Source organism: Drosophila gunungcola, chromosome 3R (assembly GCF_025200985.1).
Source record: "Drosophila gunungcola strain Sukarami chromosome 3R, Dgunungcola_SK_2, whole genome shotgun sequence".
NCBI classification, from domain to species: Eukaryota; Metazoa; Arthropoda; class Insecta; order Diptera; family Drosophilidae; genus Drosophila; species Drosophila gunungcola.
Window position 1 is genome coordinate 25691980 of NC_069139.1, and position 20327 is coordinate 25712306.

At 39.2% G+C, this 20327-nt stretch overlaps 1 protein-coding gene across 2 annotated transcripts in view; it reads left to right on the forward strand.

Annotated features, from left to right (window-relative positions):
- The window catches only part of LOC128266765 (uncharacterized), a 53819-nt gene that overhangs the window by 17587 nt on the left and 15905 nt on the right, over window positions 1-20327 (forward strand). Inside the window, exon 3 of one of the 2 annotated variants that reach the window (XM_053003496.1) lies at window positions 4226-4260. The exons of the other annotated variant lie outside the window; for it this stretch is intronic. The gene's annotated coding sequence lies outside the window, so the exon portion shown is untranslated. The remainder of the gene's footprint in view (window positions 1-4225; window positions 4261-20327) is intronic. 2 annotated transcript variants of the gene reach the window in all.

The window sequence follows — 20327 nt, forward strand, 5'->3', positions numbered from 1 at the left end:
GATACGACCTGAACGAACACCTCCAGATGGGATCGATAAGCACTTACATAAGCGAATCGCCGCGTACCACTAGCATGGTAATTTGCTCGGGGCCTATTGCCAATCTGTAGATAATTTGTAGTGCAATTTACGCCTCGTTTTTGTTATCGCCAGAATTAGCGATTGGCGCAGCTTAGCAATGTGGCGTCATCGTGTTGATAAGGTAATTTCATAGAGCCCACCCAAACTGGATCGGGTTATAGTTGCACTACCGCTGTATCCAAGTTTCAGCGTCCGAAAACTGTTATATCTAATAATTAAATGGATAACTATATTTTGTATTATTCAAATTGGCTCAGCCAAACATGAACGGGTTAAAACTGATTCGAAATTTCAGTGCCTGAAGTAGGATGTTAAACTTTATATTTTTTATCTAACAATAAAATATAAAAATATATATTTAATATTAAAAAACTCTGCCCAACAAATAAAAAAAAACCTAAAAAATAATTTGATAAGACTTTCAAATCCCACTGTGCAGTCCTGTCACTAGATGGATGCATGACGCACAGTTCGGGCCAAACTCAGTTCCAGACACCAGTAAACAACAACCGACGTCGATGGCAGGGGGTGAACAGGACCCCCCGGCTGAGTACTATTTTGGGGGGGGGGGGCTTTTAGAGGGGGCTTCGATATGCTAATGCGTCGGTATGTGTGTGACTTTCTAACATTCGCCGTTCACAAAAGCTGAGGCCAATTCAGACAGGTTGACCCACACGCGTAAAAACTGCACAAAATTGACGGGCCAGCAGAGGAAAAAGGATGGCAAAGAGTGGGTGAGCGATAAAGGTAGGTATAGAGTGGAGTGGGGAATATAGAGAGGGACGGAGAGATTGTGCCACTAATCGCTTCAACTTCAGGCAACCCTCGACCAAAAAACCAGACAGCCAGAACTGACCAACTGCACGAGATCATAGACGTTCGATAGGAGGTTAAAAGGGGGTTCCGGGAGGAGTTAGAAGGGGGGTGACTAGGGGCTAATAGAGGGCCCAGGGGCGCTAATGCACATGTGTGTGCGATGAGGAGAGATGTTGGCCGGATTGGAGCTGGAACCTCGAGCTGCAACTTGACCACGTTCGACCAATTCCCGGCAATTCTGCAGTCAAAGCGTTCGCATTTTGATTGATTTTAAATGATTATGGTTGACAGTGATTTATGTGCGCCGCATGCATATATTGGGCCAACAGGAGATGGCCATGTGTCCGACTGGAGCTCCCCCTTTTTGCCCATGAAACGAGTTTAACTGATTCGCACGCACACAGGAAGGACAACACATCGATTCTGATTCGGATTCTGATATGGCTTAGATGTCTTAGAGGGAAGTCATGGGCTGGAGTCGGGGCCGGGCCTCTATTCAAAGCACGTTCCCTGACCTAATCTAAGTAAAAACGCCCACAAAATTACCACAAGCTGCGAACTTCTCGGACCCACTGTGTGTATATGCCTGAGATTTGATTATGGGTTGGCGTCTGTGTCTGGTCAGCTCTTTTATTTTGCTGCGATTTTTTTCTTCTGTGTCTCTTGGCCGTTGCCCAAAATCGATCCCTTGCCTCAAATTTAATGAATCGATTTGAACTCAAAATGGGAGCGGACAGAGAGGTTCCAGGAAGTTCCAGGCCAAATTGGATTACCATGTTGGTCATGGCCAAGGGCCAAGGGCCAAGGGTCGCGATTTCTGCTCGGCTTTGAGGATTGCAATTCATAATTCATAAAAGTTGGAATGAAATTGGGACGTTATAATAATGAATCATATTTAGACAAAATTATATTGTAGCATTTTATACTTACTAATTGTTGATAAAAAACCCTAACAAAAATAAATGTCGACCTATAACCAAACATTTTATTTAAAAAAGTCAATTGTTATTATTCGTAAAGCCCTTTAAAATAAATGTTTATCGGCAAAACTCTGCAAAACCAGAACAAAGGTCCGATAATCCTTGGTCCAGACCAAATCTTGATTATCTTGCTTTGGGACGTAAATACGATAAAGGGGGCTCCGGGGCATAAATCGTGCATTGCGTCATTTCATGTCACAATTGTGTGACAATCAAAAATCAACTCAAATCGGATCGGAGGAAAAAACTGTAACAACTTCATTCCGCAATGAGCGAGATAAATTTGACTTGTAGGTGCGTGGCTTACAAGAAAATGTCACAAACCGGTCGCCAACGGCAAACCCGGCTAACAATGAGGCGCAAAAAAGACCGACAACAACGCAACAGGTTAACCAACATAGTCGCAGGCATCTTGTGCCTGCGCAGATCCCAGACCTCAGACTTCAGACATCAGAAGGGGACCCAGAAAAACGTACTCCGTATATCATAAGTACGCATAACTCGTGCGCAAAAACGTCAGACACAAATGGCTATGGAAAGCCGGCAAAAAGCACAGAAACCCAGGCGAATGCACAGCGACCAGAGACGGCCGAAAGTTGCATTAAATTCATTAGCCCAGAGTCCGACTTTGGCAGCAGAAGAAGGAGCTCTTGGCCACTTGCAATAACGAATAAGCCACGGCAATGATGTGGGGCACGAATCGGGAAGAGCAGCCACAATGGGTAACCAGGGGAGCAATTGCATGGAATTTGGATCAAACAATTGAGTTATAACAAGCATGCACTTGGAATAAAGAGGACTGACTTAAAGGTTCCTTAAAGTAGATAAATGTGAAACAATAACAAATTTGTAGCTACTAAAATTTCTAAAGAAATCATTTTTTATCACAGAATTAAAATTTTTTGAAGCTTACGTTTTGTTAGCGTCATTGTCTATTATTTTAACTAGGTTTTTTAAGTAAGTAAAAGTATTTGTGAACTTACAAAATTATATTGCTAAAAATTTAATTGTTCCTTAATAATATATTTTCCGAAGTTACTTAAATAGGCAACCTTATTTTGGTTTAACACAATTTTTAACACAATCCTTGTAATCAAGAGCTTTCGTATTTTGTTTTTACATTCTCATTTTTTTGGTTAATTCTTTTAAGTGTTTTCTTTGGGGACACATTCGTGCTGAATCCAGATCACCTGATGAAGATGTCGAGATCAATGATCGAGCGCGGCGAGTTCATAAATTTGTTTTATGAAGTGCCAGAGACATTTGTAACGAATGAACGATGAACGATCAGCGATTACGATTGAAGGCACTTGAAAGGGGTTCTCGTTCATTGGATATGATCTTGGAAGGGAATGCCTGATTAAGTTCTCATAACTCGCTCTTTAACAAGTTTCGTTTTTTTTAACCACGAGAAAATCATTATCCGGCAACTGTTAACTTTGTCAGCAACAGATTTTCCATTTTCGGAAAATATAATTCATTTTAAGAGAAAGGGGAAATGAAAAAAAATTGAAAACTCAACAGAAAAATATATATATTTCCCTTACCTTTGTCGCCGTCGCCAATCGAAAATTGTTTGCAAACAATTTTGCCTGCATTTTTTCGCTTTTGCTTGCTTCTGTGGGGAGGTCCTGAGTCCTGAATCCTGCGCCCAACGGATGCTGACAACGGCTACCGGCCAAAAGCAGTCGGCAGTCGTGTCGCCTGCCGAGTGAAAATAATCGAATTACTTTCAACAGAATAATTTCTAATTGAAAAATATTGTAACTCATGTATGGCGCGGGTTCTGGTCCTTCCAAATTCTCCACCCCAAGGAAGAAGGACTCCATGCGCACTTACCTCCCGAAAGTTGACCATTTTCAGCTCTGGCGATTGTTGTTTTCTCGCTATTTCGGGTTCGAGTTGCTTGAACTGATTTTAGGCAAGTGCGTTGGCGTTTGTTCAATGATTCATTACGGAAAATATTGTTAAGGGGTTGCTGGGAAAGGTTTTCAAGGGGATTGCCTTCCTGCTTAATTTCCTAAGGTCACGTGTAAGCGTGTGACGAATTGTTAAGTGCATTTCACTTGGGCAAATTGGAATATTAAAGAAATTTCAGGCTTTAAAGACTTAAACAAGAAAACAAAGTTCTTCCTGTTTGTATGTTGAACAGGCGATACTAAATTGGAGCAGCGTTATAAATTGTATTATGCTAAACACATTTTGTATTAATTAAATAATTATATTTATAACAAATAAGGAAACAGCTTTAGAAACAGTTTTAATTACAAAATAGATAAAAAATCTAAGCTGTTAAGAAGCCACTCACAAAACCAGATAACCAACTATTTTTATTTCTTTCATTTCAGGTACGATTCATTTTCTTTGACTATGGTATTTTCTGGTAAGATATTTCGATCTTGATCTTTTTTTTGCCTTTAACTTCATCAGATCACCCCAAAACTCTACCCAACTCCCATGAGAAGAATAATCCATTAGGCGTTGTTCAACTTCAACTCATCCAAGTGTCTCTCAAGCGCAACCAATTAAATTTTTTGTTCTTCATATAGTAAGACCGAAAAAACAAACAACCCAACCCAATCGCAGACGAAAAGAATACCTAATGAATAAATTTTGGAATTTGGTAAAAAAATTTTGGTGAGCAAATGGAAACAACTTAAAGGCAGACGCATTTCAATTCTCATTTTCACAACTCCAACCCCTTCCATTTCGACTGCGTGCGCTTTCAACTTGAGTGCGTAGCGTACAATTAACATTTTCCATTTTCCGGTTGCCAGTTTTGCACCTTTCGTGACTGCCGTATTTATGAATATTATTGGGGGATGCTGGGATCTTTGGCAACATGGCCGCCTTCCGGACGGCCGGTTTATCCATTTTGAGAGCAATCAATCTGAGGCGCCGTGTCGGGCAAAAACCTCCCCCTATCTGCTATTCGGTGGATGGATGGACCGCCATTTCAGATGCCACAAAATCTCTCCGACTGGCGAAGGGAGTGAGCGAGTGAGTGACAGTTCGTCAGCTCGATTTTAGACACACTTCAGCCCTCGTCGCTGCCGCCATAATGACAGCACTCATCCGTCATTGTCCGTGTCCGTGTTTCCATGTTTCAGTTTCAGTTCCTGCTTTTTCGGGGGTGTTTTTTCCCGATACACACGCACTCGAAAGTGTCCAAAAATCCGGCAAAGACAAGTCAAGTCGCCCTCTCTTGTTAAAAAAAGAAGTATTCCATTTCGTGTTCTGAAGTTTTTTTCACCCTCCGAAACACGTTTCTAAAATTGAAATTCTTTTCTATTTTTTCCCGGTTCGGGTAATCATTTCATGTACAGTTTTTGTGCGCCTAGATTGGAACATGTGCGTTGCCAACACCAGCAGGGAAAACAGGGACGAGAAATGGGACAGGACAAGGCAGCATGTCCAGCCCCTTCTTCTCGTGTCCTTCTGCTCTTCTTTTTTCTGTGCTCGCTGTCCTTAGAAAATGTCGAAATTGATATCCGTTACAATGGAAACATTTCAATTTCCACTTGATGTTTTCAGCCCTAAGGGGGGCGTGTTCGATGGCTGTTTTTCTCATTCTTTCTCTCATCATTTGGTTAATTTTTCGGTGGAAATTATTCGGAGGGAAGTTCGCGGCTAAATCGATGACAGGTGCGGATCGTAATTCGGTGTAATCATCCCGGTTGACTTATGTTCTCATTTGCGGCTGGGATATCAAATTGGTTTCAATTGTTAGCAGTTACGAGTGTTAATTTTTGTGCTGTTTTTAAATATATTTATTAGGGATATAATTTTAGACTTAACGGTTTTACAAATCTGGAAAAATGATTTGACAGTATATTTAAATAAAATTCTCTTTCTGAATTCGTTATGTTATTTCTATGGGAAAATTTTTAACGTAAGAACTTATTTGAAATCACAAAAATATTTTTTTTAAATGACTCTAAAATGTACTTAAAATGTATCACGCTTTTAGCGAAAATTAACATTTTAAAAACTGCTGGTTGTCAAATTCAAGTTCAGTACTTAGTTAGCGTATTACCTAACAATTCTATTAGCGTTAATTAATATTCAGTTGGTAAGTGGCCAAGCCGCAAATGTGACCAACACAAGGCCTTAGTCCATTCCTCCCCCTTTTCGTCCTTCAAACACCTCCCACCCACACAGACACCGACAGACAAGGACTGTCAGGATTGGGGCTGCCCTCTGTTCCGTTCCTGTTGCTGCTGCTTCTTACCAGCTCTTCCTGCTGATTTCCCTTCAAGCCCCCAACTTCCTGACTCCCCAGCTCCCCAACACCCCAACCAAACACCCCCACATCCAGGACTCTTAACCCTCTGCTGGTGATGATTACAATGATGGTTTCTCCCGGCTTCCTTTTTGCTTATTTGCGAGCTTTTGTTTTGCTTTCGTTGTTTGTTGCCAGCGGCCTTTCGGGTTGATAATTTTTTGTTTCAGCCGCTTCTGCTGCTTCTGTTGTTTTCGGTTTTGTGTTTTGTGTTTTTTGGCTTTTGTTTCGTCATGTGTGCATTTCATTTCATTTGATTTCCTATGGCGACTGCACTGGAAAACAATTTCCGAATGTGTTTGTTTTATAGTAACTCGTTGAAATTTAACAATAAACGCTTGAGCATTTGTTTGAACATTTTAAAAAAGGTTGCTTTAATATTAACAAGCAGTAAACGCTTTAAGACCTTTTTATTTTCTTCAATAAAGCAACCCGATTTTTCATAAACAAATAATATTTTCTGTGACCCATTAAATGGTTTCTATTGCATTTGAGCTCAATTGATTTCGATCTCGTTTCAACAACAAATTTTCGGTAATTTTTATTTTTATTTCCTTAAAGTTCACACCTGCGTCAACATTTTTATATAAGTTTAAATGGAAATAAAAGAAACATAATACAAATTAGGATACAGTTTCCTATGATTAGATTAAACTAAGCTTTCAGGTTTACCTAAACTTTTCTTAAACCAAACAAACTTAAAGTAGATCACAAGTGGTTTTAAGTATGAAAGTTTAGCTGAATATAAATTTTGAAGTGCATTTTGTTTCAGTGTAAGACAGCGACGTCAGCCGAGGCGGCGACGCCGACTGAGGCAGCGGCGGCGACAGAGGCTTGTGCGCCCATGTTTGTTCTTTTGACAGGCAGTCAACCCGTCGTCATTTCATTTGTTCAGCAGCGCGCACTCAGCCATGCCCGCACCACCCCCCTCCCGCTCCTGTACCACCCCCTCTGTTCGCTACCCCCTTTGGCAGTCCACCCCCCTTGGCCCCTTTACCATCAGACCGTTAGCAGAGCAGCGGCAGCGACAGCAAAACGCCGTTTCCTTTCCCTTTTCATTTTCATTTCCCGTGCGCCCAAAGTTGCCCCCTTCCCTTGAGTTTTCCCCCGTCCTGCACCCCTTGTCCACCGCCCCTGTTCCGGGAACGGAGTCCGCCTGTCAGTCTAAAACGGAGAGCGAGCGTCCTTCTCAACCGACGACCCGTCGCTGGGTCCGCTGTCCGGCCATTTTGATTTATGTGCGTTTCATTTCGTCGTTCAATACTCATATGCGAATGCGAGCCGGAATGTGCGATTGTATGGGTGTGCGAGTGTGTGTGTGTAGCGGTGTGTGTGCGGATCGGATATGGGAGTTTGGAATATCTTTTGCCAGTCAACTCGGTCGCGCTCAGCCTCTCGCTTTGAGCCTCCTGCTAGACTGGATATGGATGCGGGATATCCACAGAGATGAACACACAAATATAGCTTACCATTTAGTACTAAACTAACAATTTAAAAATCCGTTCAATGTTACTACTTAAAAAATTGGATAGAAATAAAAATATGTAAACAATCAAGATTTTACCAGAATTTAAAATTATATTATGATAAGGGATGTAAAATTTAGACCAGGGATTTTTTTACTATTAATTTTTTATTACCATTTTATTAATGTTCTAAAATAAATTCTGAAAATCTAATTTTTAAGTTATGTCATATAGTTCATTAAAAATACTCTATTAAATTCTATTTTTTAAGTTATGTCATATAGTTCATTAAAAATACTCTATTTAAATTGTTGAATTACATTTTTTCATCCAATAAATAATAACTGCTTTATTAACAAATCTTAAATTTAAATTAAATTAAAGTTTTTTAGATAGGTGATGAAATTGTATTAATTTAATATTTTTTGTTTTCTTAGTTTCGGGAAACACCCATGCCTGCTGCACAAGAACATAAGTTATGATGAATGCCTTGTTAAAAACAAAAGATAAGCATATTCTATTTAATGCAAATATAAATAATTGCAGTTTGTAACTATTTCCATAAGAAGTAATTCATTTTTAAAATCGCTACTATTAATATTTCAAAAATTTAAGAATTGTGATGTCTGCTATTTGCTTTCCCCTGACTGTGAAAGTGGCCATGTGTGCTCGTGTTTAAGTTGGAGGCAGTGTATGTGTGCTCCCATTAGCAGTTGCATAGAAGGCTCTAATTTCGAGTCCTGGAATGGAAGCTGCCAGGACCACGTAACGTTTTTGATTTTCGTCTTTGTCAGCTTTTGGCCTGACAACAGTGGGCCGGCGGAGGGTGCTCAGATTTTGAAGAGGGTGGCATGGGGAGTGGTCCCTTTTCCGTAAGTTGAAATTTCAATTCATTGGATTTTGCGGCGAGAATTGTTTTTGATACGTCGTTGGAAATTGTGGATGGCAGTTTCTTCCCGAATCCAGGATATGGCTAATGACGCCCCGCTTCACTGTCGCCCTGATTTAGCGGCGATTCACTAAAAGGGGGCAGGCGGAAGTGCAGGATGAGGGTGACCCTCCAGGGGCGGGAAGTGCATTAGGGATGGTCTATGTACGAGGATGTGACTGCAATCAAGAGAATTGCCGCGCTTAATGGATGTTAAATGTGCTTGAAACAGATGCTGAAATAAATTAAATAAGCGCGAGTCAAACGTGAGCGAGGAGAACATTTGGCAATCAAACGAGATATAAGGCTTTAACTAAAGGGAAGCAGGGCTATAAGCCTATGAAATGGTTTATTAAATTTAAAAAACTAGAGACTAATGCGACATCTTGCAATTTTAACTTTGTATTTATAAACATTTTGATCTTTGTATTAAACACGTTTGTGTTCGACTCAACCATTTTTATCTGGCATCTGCACGAACCTTTAGCCCCCAGGTATATCTAAGATTTCCAGTCCGAAAAAAACAAGAAAAGAACGACAACAACAACTGTTGCTAGTTAATGCGTTGCAAATGCATTAAATGAAGTTATCAACACGATCTTGCCTTCTCTGTCTGGCCTGCTCGCCTTCTTGCCATCTCTGTCTGAATAAAAAACAGAATTTAGATTTATGGCTTCACGCAATTAGCGGTTAAATATATGCAAAGGGATATTGAAAAATCTGATATAGATTTGAATGCAGCAGAAAAACAGGACCTCGGGCATAATGAAGCCATACCGCTGAATCGGGGAAAGGAGAGGACCGGAGAAGGAGAGGGAAGAGAGGTCCTTGGCCGGCGGCGTTCACTGACCGACGACACTCTCGATGACTTCCCCGTTTCCACGCTTTTCACTTTCAATTGCGGCTCAACTTTTTACTATATAGAAGCGGCAACAACAATTGCTCCGCCAAAAGCAATAAATCTTTTTTCTCCGCTTTTTATTTTTTGTGTGTGTGTGCTCTTTGAGGGGGGATTTCCGAGGGGGGAACATTTGTATTTCATATGCATGGCGGTAATTTTTGTGATTATGTTGTTGTGTTATGTTGCCCGAAAAACAAAAAAATTGAATTCAAGTTCAGCCTGTTCCCATAAACAAAAAAGCTAGAAAGGGTTTCCTGGCTACTAAACAAACACAACTCCTCACCCTTTGTGGATATTGAATTATTTTATATTCATGGCAGCAATTATCGGCACAAAATCAAAGCGCCAATCCAAAAACGACAAAGAATTTATATTTGAAATTTGAATTTCCCATGTACAAAGCTCTCAATTATTTAGTTATCATTTATATTCCACAGCTTTTATTTATTTATCAACATTTTTTCTTGATTGCTTTTAATGTGTATTTAATTTATGCCCGTTTATAAATGCCTTTTCGCTAGTTGTAACTTCTGCCATTTGAATGTAATTATTTCGATTATTACTTCATTTGCACGCCGGCAACATTGCAACATTTTGGCCAACAAGTTAGCCAAATCGCGCGCAACATTCGCCAGCAACATTCTAGGCGAGTTTCCGCCTGGCAACAAATGTTGCCAAGAACACAGTGCGAAGAAGTTTGTAGGAATTGTTTTCGGATGCTTGATAACAACAGAAACTCACTAGGTCAAATAGAAAAACGTCGATTTTAACTAAAATCACATTAATTTGATAAAAATCGACTTTAAAAATGTTTAGAAATGTTTCATAGAAGAAACTAATTATTTATCAGGGTTCTTTACATGAGCAAAAAATATTACCTACATTGAAGTAAACGTACTTTATTATTTTGCCTTCAGTAATCAGGAAAGAGTGGCTTAGAACCTAAATTAGAGGAAGTCGTATGAGCACCAATTGCAACTCTAATTCTAGAGATAACATTCAGAATTTCGCTGTGTATATTTTAGAGAATCTTAAAAACCTAAACCATCTTTTTAAAATAGAAAATATAAGAATATAGAAACTTTTTGAACGTACATAAAATATATAACAGTTTGCTGACAGTCAATATAAAATTTAAGATGTTTTAATTTTTTTTAACTACTTGGCAGTTATTCTAATAAATTTAAAAATGAATAAAATCAAACTAAAATAAACTGTTCCATACATCCAGTAACAGATGCTAGTCAGCCATCCTGCACTGTTGCCGGCTTTCCAACCGACGTGTGTGTGTTTGCACAAAAACAATGCCGCCATTTATCATTTTGTTGGTTGCTGTGTGGCTGAGTTACTGCTGCTGTTGCTGCTGTTGATGTTGCTGCTGTGCTCGCCTCGCACGCTCATTCGTCAGCGATGCGGTGTTGGTGTTGCTGGCGGGACGCACAGCAGCAACATGTTGCAGGCGGGCTGGCAGCAGCAGCAGCAGCAGTCGAATGTTTTACGAGCCGGGCTCATTGTGATTCACTGGCGGTTCAGTTGTGAATGAATGAACGTGCCAAATAGACGTGCCGCCGCCGCTCGATTCGCACTTGGTTCTCGGTTCTGCCGTCGTTTCTCGCGTTCAGTTTCGTTCGGTTCATTCCCAAATTCCCAAAAAATCGGACGTAAAAATAAACTCCAGCGGTCAAAAAAATAAGATAAAGAATTCTCGAAGAAATACAAAAATAAATTCGTAAAGTCGACGGTTTCTCGTTTTTTTCGCTGAGTGCTCAGGACGAAGGCCAGCCGAAATCCAAAACAAATAAAAAGAGGGAGAATAAGAACAGGAACCAGATAATAGTGACATAAGCGACCTTTTCGCAAATATTTTGGCGCAAAATGAGCGGGCGCCGAGTGCCGTGTGGTGGAGCCGCCTGAAAATGACATGGAAAATTCGCAGAAAATCGCGCGTGCCAGTAGCATCATAATCATAAAACACTAAGTTGATTTTTTAATGACTTCTGGGTGCAAAACAGGCCCACATACATAGGGCTTATCAGATCGGCCCGGCAGCAGCATTGAACTTTCCGGCTGCGAAGAAGACGACACCGAGATTGCCAATTTTCGTTGGGTTCTCTGGGCTCCGGCGATAAGAAATCCATGCTGATAAGGACAGGAGGACGGTCCGTGGCAAATTGAATTCGATTTTGACCTGTATGAAAGCCAGCGGAGATACGGATACCTCTGGGTTTATGGGTAGAAAACGCAGAGCGTCGCGCCAACATCGAAATTATTTGCGTTTGCATCTTCTCGTCCTTTCGTTTATCGTTCTGATTGCCATCGTGGTGGCGCGGTTTCTATTAATTTTGCTTTTGTATCGTTTGCAAAACCTTAAGAAATTCAAAAAGTTCATCATCAGCAGCAGCAACACAGAACCAAACGAGAGTAAAAACCAAAACACAAATAAAAACAAAAATAAAAACAAAAACAGTAACTCAATCTCAATCTCAATCTCAAAACATTCGCATCGTTTCCACACAAATATGCTTAGTTGGCCTGAATTGTGATTGTACATATATGTTTACCGGCATTAAATATTAAATATTAAGAAATATTTTAAGTGTAAATCTTACGAAACGTCTACGTTTTTAAAAAAGAAATTGTGATATTATATATATTTATCGGGAGATTTGAAGTATCAGCGGAGAAGAAAACAACAATATTGTGTATATATAGTGAGCGAGGAACATCAATAAATATTTTAGCTGAGCAAAGTACACACGAGTAAAAATAAATATACAAGAATATATATTTTGGGCACCGATTTTTACACAACAACAATTATATATCGATAAAAAAGACACGAAAACAATCACAGAAAACTAAGGTAAATATAAAAATACACATTCAATTTTTAAAACAAAGTGTCTATGAAAAAGAGAAAAAATCCCTGAACTTCAATATGTGGTCCGACCTAAACTGATATGATTCTGTTTAGATTGTTGAGCTATTTCTTCTAAATTTGATTATATGACTAATACAGTTTTTATTTGTCGAAAATCTTCTAAAGCAATGTATATTGTGGAGAACAATATGTTGTGAATCTCTTTAAAAATATTGCAATCAGTTTCCCTTCAGTCTTAATTAAACAAATTAAGTGCAAAGAAAATTTACATACCTAAAAGATCTTGCTGTTAGTACCTACTGCAAAATAATTTAAATTGTCGTCACATTCCAGTTCACTGTCTCACACAATAAGCCGCAATTAATAAAATTAAATTCAGTATCCATAAACCAATTAAGTTTCATTTTGAGCCGCCTAAAACAATGATATGCCAAAACGTCGAACAGAGAATAGTTGATAATCAAATTAATTAGCATAAACGCGTGTCGATAATTCAATGTAATCGCAAAGTCTGAACCTGAATAAGAATAATTCCCATAGAAGCGAGCGCTCGTAGTCGGATGATTTATTGCAAAAAATAATGCCACATAGCGATAGAGGGGGATCGTCGAATGATATTCACGGCAAGTTGCAATTTAATTAGATCATTAAAACAGTTCATAAATCTTTCTCGGCTCGCCCGTCGTCGTTTTACAAAGCAAATTAGCTTAGGAGTAATCGGAATCGCGAATCCCAACGCGGATTAAACATTCTATAATCAAACAAGTTGTTTTCTAAACGCCAAAAATAGAAAATGAAACCGGGAAAATCATGGAATTGCACCTAATTTATGAGTGAAAGGGATAGAGGTAGAATTAGAGCGAGAGACCGACGAAACATATGAAATAATTAGCGCACGCAGATGCAGCGATGGCAGATAAGAAAGAGAAAGAGCGCGGGAGAAGGCAGACACAGATATTTGCAGAGCGAGCGAGATAGAGAGATGCCATTCCCCAATTTTCGACCTTTTCCCCGCAAAATTTCCCCTCTCCCTCGATCAGCTGCAATTGGTAATGGCCATAAATCATTTCTCGCTCATATTTTCGCGCATATTTTTTAGTTTTCTCTCATCTGGCATATGAATATGTTCGCACACACACAGCCACACAAACTGGCGTATCTGTGCAGTGGTAGTGTAATAATGATGTGCCGCTGAATGGCGTCAAAGTATTCAAGTAACAATTAATTTAATTGCAAGCGCAAATAAAACATGAAAAATTACAAGAATTTTTCAATGTTTCCAGTGTGTAATGAGAAGCGGACAATCCTATTGCCTTTTATCAAATTCGATATCTCTATCGTTCACTGTTTGATTAAACGATTGTAGTATATTTTTAGACTTCTTGCGGAATAATTACACCTTAATAGCTGTTTTAATTAGCTTTAATTATTACTGAATAATGATTTTGAGCGGAAATTATTTTAGGAGTAAGACTCAAATCCTAAACCAATTCTCTTAGCAATAATTTCGTGCCATTTAAGTAATATTCCTTTAAAATATTAATTTATTCTAAAGAAAAATAAAAAATGCATTCTTATAATAAAAAAAATGTTTTTGTTTTCCTTTTTTTGTCTTTTTATCTTCTTAAAACAAAAATAATACCAGCATCGTTACCTTTTATTAACAAAAAAAAATTTTTTTATGTTTTGTTGTGTTTGATAATAATTATTTAAAATATAATCTTAATTTATGAACTTTAATTTAATTTAATTTATTAACTGTTACCGCATATCAACACAACGATTTTTACTTTTTGGTGCTTTTCACTTTATGAAATCATCAACAAATTGCATTTGGCACCACGTTCTCTATTTGTCCGGCACTTTCATTGAGCAAACAATTCCGAGGCAGATAAAAACAATCTCTTTGTTGCTCGCGCGCATATTTATATAGTAAATATAACATGCTGCGGCAATCATTTCAACGCCACAGAGCTCTCACCCTACCAAAACCCAAGGCTGTGGGGCACGAACAGTACTGAAAAAATCAGTGAAAAAAAGAAAAAAAGCTGACAACTGTTTGGCGAAACTAAACCAGGCTCACAAGCCACCAACGGTGCTCAAATGGAGGCTGAGGGGTAGGGAAGCCGACTTGTGGGACCCCGTCAGACAGCCGCTTTTTTCCCCTGTTGTTGTTGTCTATCGGTTTCATAAGTTCTATGAATAAATTTCCATAAATTTTTTTATTTTTTCGTTATTTGTTTTTACATTCTGCTCGTCGTCTGCCTGCCCCAGAGCTCCGACTACAGCTGGTTCTGGCCGTAAGTCTGATCAAAACTGAGGTGAACTATGACTGCACTGGGGGAAAATGGAAAGTGCCAAATATATAGAAAAAATTAAAAGTATAAAATAAAAAATCGTAATCAAACAATCAACCAAATTTGTCAATTCCAATTAATATGATTTAAGTATAATTTTTAATACAACAAACTTTAACCCACGTTATGGATTAACATATAATCTTTATTTAACTTCATTTTCGCAATTTAAAGGTTTAATTTTCCTGTTCTTAATATTTCATTTTATTTACATAAAAATCATATGCATTTTTTTCCATTTCGTTTTTTGATATATGTTTTTTAACATTTTCCTAATTATTTTGTCGCCTTTCTTTCACTGCAATGTAGCAGTAAACGTCGGATGCAACTACTGCAAAATGCAATGCAGAAAACAATTTTCAATATAAGCATCAAGTGACTAAATGTTGTTGCTGCCGTGCATGTTGCTGCTGCTGATGTTGTTGCTGCTGCGCGTGTGTTGGAAGCGACAGTTTGACTGACATTTTTCTAGCATATCGTTTACATATTCGTTAGATTTTGCAGCGTGCTCTCGAGTCGCTGCAGTTGCTTGTTGTTACTGCTGTTCAACATGCTGTTATATTGAATAACACACGCACTCCAACAACTCGAACTGGAGACTTCAGACTGGATATATACATATATATATATATATATAGTCTATGCATATATCTGGCGAAGTAGGGACCCGAGAGTCGGGGGCAGACAAGTGCAGGCTGTCAGCTAAAGTTGAGCTTGAAAAGGGGGTGCTGTGCGGGCACAATGTGTGTCCCATGTGGGTGTCCTTTGTATCCTCTCATGTGATTCCTGTCACTTGCAGTTTTCGCTGCGCGTTGTATTAAAAATTAATTTGGCCATAAGCCCCACTAATTGCTTTATAATGAAGCTGTCATTGTCACCTGTCGCCCGATAATCTCTTACTCTAACAAAAGTATCTTCCGAATGCGGAGAGATACATGCAGTTGTCAGTTGCACTTTGGCATTGCAATAAGTTTCAAATCTCGTGCACTTTATGACAAAGCCAGCATGTTTATTTACCAAACATTTTTATTATTATTTTGTCAAAAACGAAAATAAAAATGATTACAAGTTTAATAAACTAAATGCCTTTAATGAAGCTATCATTGTCAGATGTCGCCCGATAATCTTTCTCTGTGTAATAGGTATCTTCCTCACACAAATGTAGTCAGATTTGCAGTTGTCAGCTGCACTTTGGCATTGCAATTAGTTTACAAATTTTATGCGCTTCACTTTACTTTATGATAAAATCATTTCGAGAAGCAGCATTATTTGCATGTCTGTCCATGATCAAAGGCTATGGCCAGATAATCTCCGCTGCTCTCGGTGTCCATTAATATGGAACGACAAGCGATTGTCGTCCGGCGATCGCCATCAATCTGGCATTAATTTCAATTTCAATTTCTGTGTTTTTTCCCTCTTTTTATCTGCAGCAAGCGATAGAAATGTCACAGCGCTTAATCAAAGCGCCGGCGGCAGCTTGGGAAGATCTGTTCGACATTTCGCCGATTTTATTTCGCTATTTCTTTTTTGCTGGCCCAGATTTTGAGTCAGCCAACTAGTTCCCATTGATTTTAACTCTTGGCCCACGAATAGCCATTAATTTGCCTTAATTTAAAGCTGTTGATTCGCAGATTTATCAAATGTGGGAGAGGTTTTGCCGGAGCTTTATTGCAGATCGGGTTGCTCAAAAAAAAAAACACTGATGATGTGCGGCATAAAAATTAGAGTTTATTGTTGGTGAGGCATATTTATTCAGACGCATATTAAAGAGGGAAGGGCAAAATAAAATCAAGGAATATATAATTTAAAATTCACTTAGTTTTTGTGGGAATAGTCTATACAATACTTAACGCTTAAAGTAATTCATTAAGTAAGTAAGTCTAAATAAGTCTTTATAACGTTTTTAGCAAATTGATTTGGGAGTTTATCAATCGAATTGAAAGCAATATGTTAATATTTAAAGTAACAATGTTTTATTGTTGCGTTATTGAATAAACTTCTTCACATTTTAAAATACTTTATTTATTTAATCTCATATTTTAACTCTGTTGTAATTCTATTGAATATACAATACCTCTTACCCCATTTCGAAGTCAGCGGCCTCTCCCTATTTTGTATTTGTATCCCTATTTTTGGGTCAGTAGCAACTGTCGTTTCTTCTGCTCCCAAACATCGTGGCATTTGTTGTTGCCGCGGGTGTTAGCCTTTCCATTAAGGCGACTGCCATTGTTGATGTCTCTTTTGGCCAAGATGCAGCGGGAACAATGTGAAAGGGCAGGCAACAATGGCCAGGGTGGATGAAAGGGGAGATGCCGGGGATGTTGGCCACGTTAATGGTGACACGCGCCCAACTAGACGCTGCCGAGGAGATCCCAAAACAAATTAACATACAAGGCCGGAAAGGAGTGGGAAAAGCGGAGGGAAACCGCCAACGCAGTGCGGATCCACTGGTTCATGTTGCTGCTGCAGTGGCAACAACTGTGTTGCTGCCGTGGATGTTGCTCTTGTGTTGTCGGTACAAATAAGGCGAGTGCACAATAGTGCACCTTTGGGGCAGTTGCAGTGGCAGCTGCAGCTGCAGTCTGCAGACTGCAGTCTGGCAGCAACAACATCGGGCAACAGCTTACCGGGGATTAAGTCAATTGCACTCGAATGTCAACCAAATGCCGCAACAAGTTGCCAACCTGCAGCCAATAACTTAATTATCCATGGACGTAGGCTCCATGATGTGGCCGTTGTAGTTGTTGTTGTTTTCTTTATTGTTGTGGACAGGATGGGGTTAAGTGGGAGTAGGACATGGCTTAAGGGGAATTATGTAATCCGTTTAAGCCCAGAATATTTATGCATTGCCGAATTATCAAGCTATCCAAAGTATTCAGACTGCTAAAAGTTGATTTAAATGTGAATACGCATTTTTAAATTATAGCACGCGTAAAAGACTTTGTATTTCTTAGGACGCGATAATCATTCTATTATTTTTATTTCCTTTTTATAATTTGCTAAAAGTTGATTTAAATGTGAATACGCATTTTACAATTATAGCACGCGTAAAAGACTTTGTATTTCTTAAGACGCGATAATCATTCTTTTATTTTTCTTTTCTTTTTATAATTTGAATTTGAAAATGTTTTATATTTTAAAATTTTAAATACCTTTCAAAAAATTAAATCCTAAAGTCTTTAGTCTTTTTTAAATTATTTTCTTTTGCTATCATAGAGTGGCAAAAAAATATGCCTTTAAAATCTGTGACTCATTGAAGTATATGATTTTGTACAGACCATTTGGTTACCCTTGGATCGATTCCCCCTCTCCGATCGCCATTTTTTTTTTGAGCCTCTGCCCCAATTCAAGGCTTTTGTTTCAATTTGCGACACAAGCCTTAAGAAGTAAACCAAAACACAAGGAAAAAACGAGACCTGAGTGCGGCGCATAATTGTCGTTTTCCTTTGAACTGCAGCGCCTGCAATTTGCTTATCGCCCGGCGATCGCGATTGCCAATAGGGAGCCAACAGGGGGCGGCGGGGGATCCAGGGGGCAGGGGGAGGGGCACCGGCATTGTTGTTGCCGTGGCGCTGTCTTCTTCGCCGCTGTTCGCTGTAAGTTCGAGTACATTTCAATTAATTAACATTCAACTGCACATGCGCAGCGACATCACAAAAGCGGATACCGAAAATTGCTGATTGCGCCAGATAAACTCATTTACAGCGGTTAAATGCCACCGGCGGCGCACATTGCCAACACTCACGGGCGGATCGGGCGGTACGGGCGGGAAGTCGGGCGGTAGTCGTAGAGCGATTGAGCGTCCACTTTCGGCCAAAGCGGCGTCTATTGTGCATTTTCCATAAAGCTAGGCACTGCGGAAAAGTTACTCTCAAATCTTTGAAAACACGTTTAAAGTAAAAATTCATTAAGTTTTGAGAAATATTACTTTAAAGAAGATTATAATAAAAAGCTTAGGAAAATAATATTTATATTTATAATCTGCATTTAGTTGTCGGTGATCCTGTTTTCGTAAAGTTTAGAAATTAGAGTGATCTAAAGTTTTCCAACTGATTATATCATTTATCATTTTACTATTCAACCATACTTAAGAATTATGTTTTTCCATTTTTGAATATCTTTTAAAGCATCAGCCTGGACAGTTTCCTAAATCTTACAATTTATATCTTTTAATCGAGATAATTTAGCTTTTATTGACTATAGATAACATAAATTTGATTCTTTAACCTGAAGTTTAGGAACGAAAATAAAAAATTTCGATCCGTTTAATAGGACATCAACAAAGCTTCACAGTTTGCAAGAAGTGGACACTAAAAACCTGTAACCAAATCTATGTTCAGCTATCTTGGTAAATTCTTTTAAGTGTAGGCCTTCGCAGAGACCTCTGATTGACAACGATCCGAGCGATCCGCCTGATGGCTATCGCTGCACACGTTTCTGGTTGTGACTCTGATTCAGTTTCTGTTTCTGGCCCGGCTTCCACCATTGCCACTTCTTCTTTGACCGATGGCCACCTTGTCCAAGTTGGCCAACTCCATGTTGGTCTTCCATGTTCGTGTTCCAAGGCTCTGGAAATTGTCATGTTGTTTTGTGGCCCGACGAACTCCGCCGCTGAGCAGAGATGCTTATCGCCACGTCACGTTACAAATTTATGCCGCAGCGACATTAGAAAAATTATTGTAATTAGCCAGCGAGCAAACGAGAGGGGTGGAGGTGTGCGCGCGGTAGGGAGCGAGCATACACATGAGTGAAGCAGAAGTGGTCGAAGTTTGGTTGGCCCTGTTACCAGTCACCAGCTACCAGTCGCAGTTGTTTGTGGCCGCCTTGTAATCCTTTCCACAAACAGCCAACGGCGACAGGCGACGCCAATATCCTGCACACTCACAAACAAGATACACATAATACACATATATACCCCGCTATCAGTATATATGTACACATATGACAGCAGGGAGATTATAAGGGCAACCGTGTAAAGTGTAAAATGTCTTAATGATAAACAAACAGAAAAGTTTTGCCGGTTAGGATTTTGCAGAGGATATCCACCCACGCATATTGATGGTGGGGCTACTCAGGGGGTTCTGTTGAAATATAAGCAAAACGGAGCAGAAAACCGTTCAACTGCCTGATATGTCTGCGTTACACATGGCGTATGTGTTATATTTGTTTATTGTACGGGAACAGTGGGCAGCAAAAGAATATGATTTTTATATATTCACTTAAATAACAGCAACATTAATTAAAATCTATAGATGTCAGATATAGTAATTGGTATACATATCTTTAAAATAAAAAAAAAATTATATAATTTTTGCAATTTTCGATACTGTTTGTCGTCACATCCCGTTGTTACTTAGAAATTTATTCACAATTCTTTATAGACGTGTTACAGCTCTGCCTCTTTCTCACTACCCTCTCCCCTTCGCTTTTCATTTTTTGGTTGGTTACATTGAAATTGCATGTTAGCACGCAAAGCCAAAAGGCCGCCCACCCCCCGCCCCCGCTTCCCCGCTCCCGTTTTCCTACCGTTGTTGTTGTTTTGCCGTTGCTGCTGCCACCGTTGTTGGTATAATGTCTTCTTATTATGCTGCGACACTGTTGCGGCTGAAACTCGTGCACCGCCCCTTGAACGTGG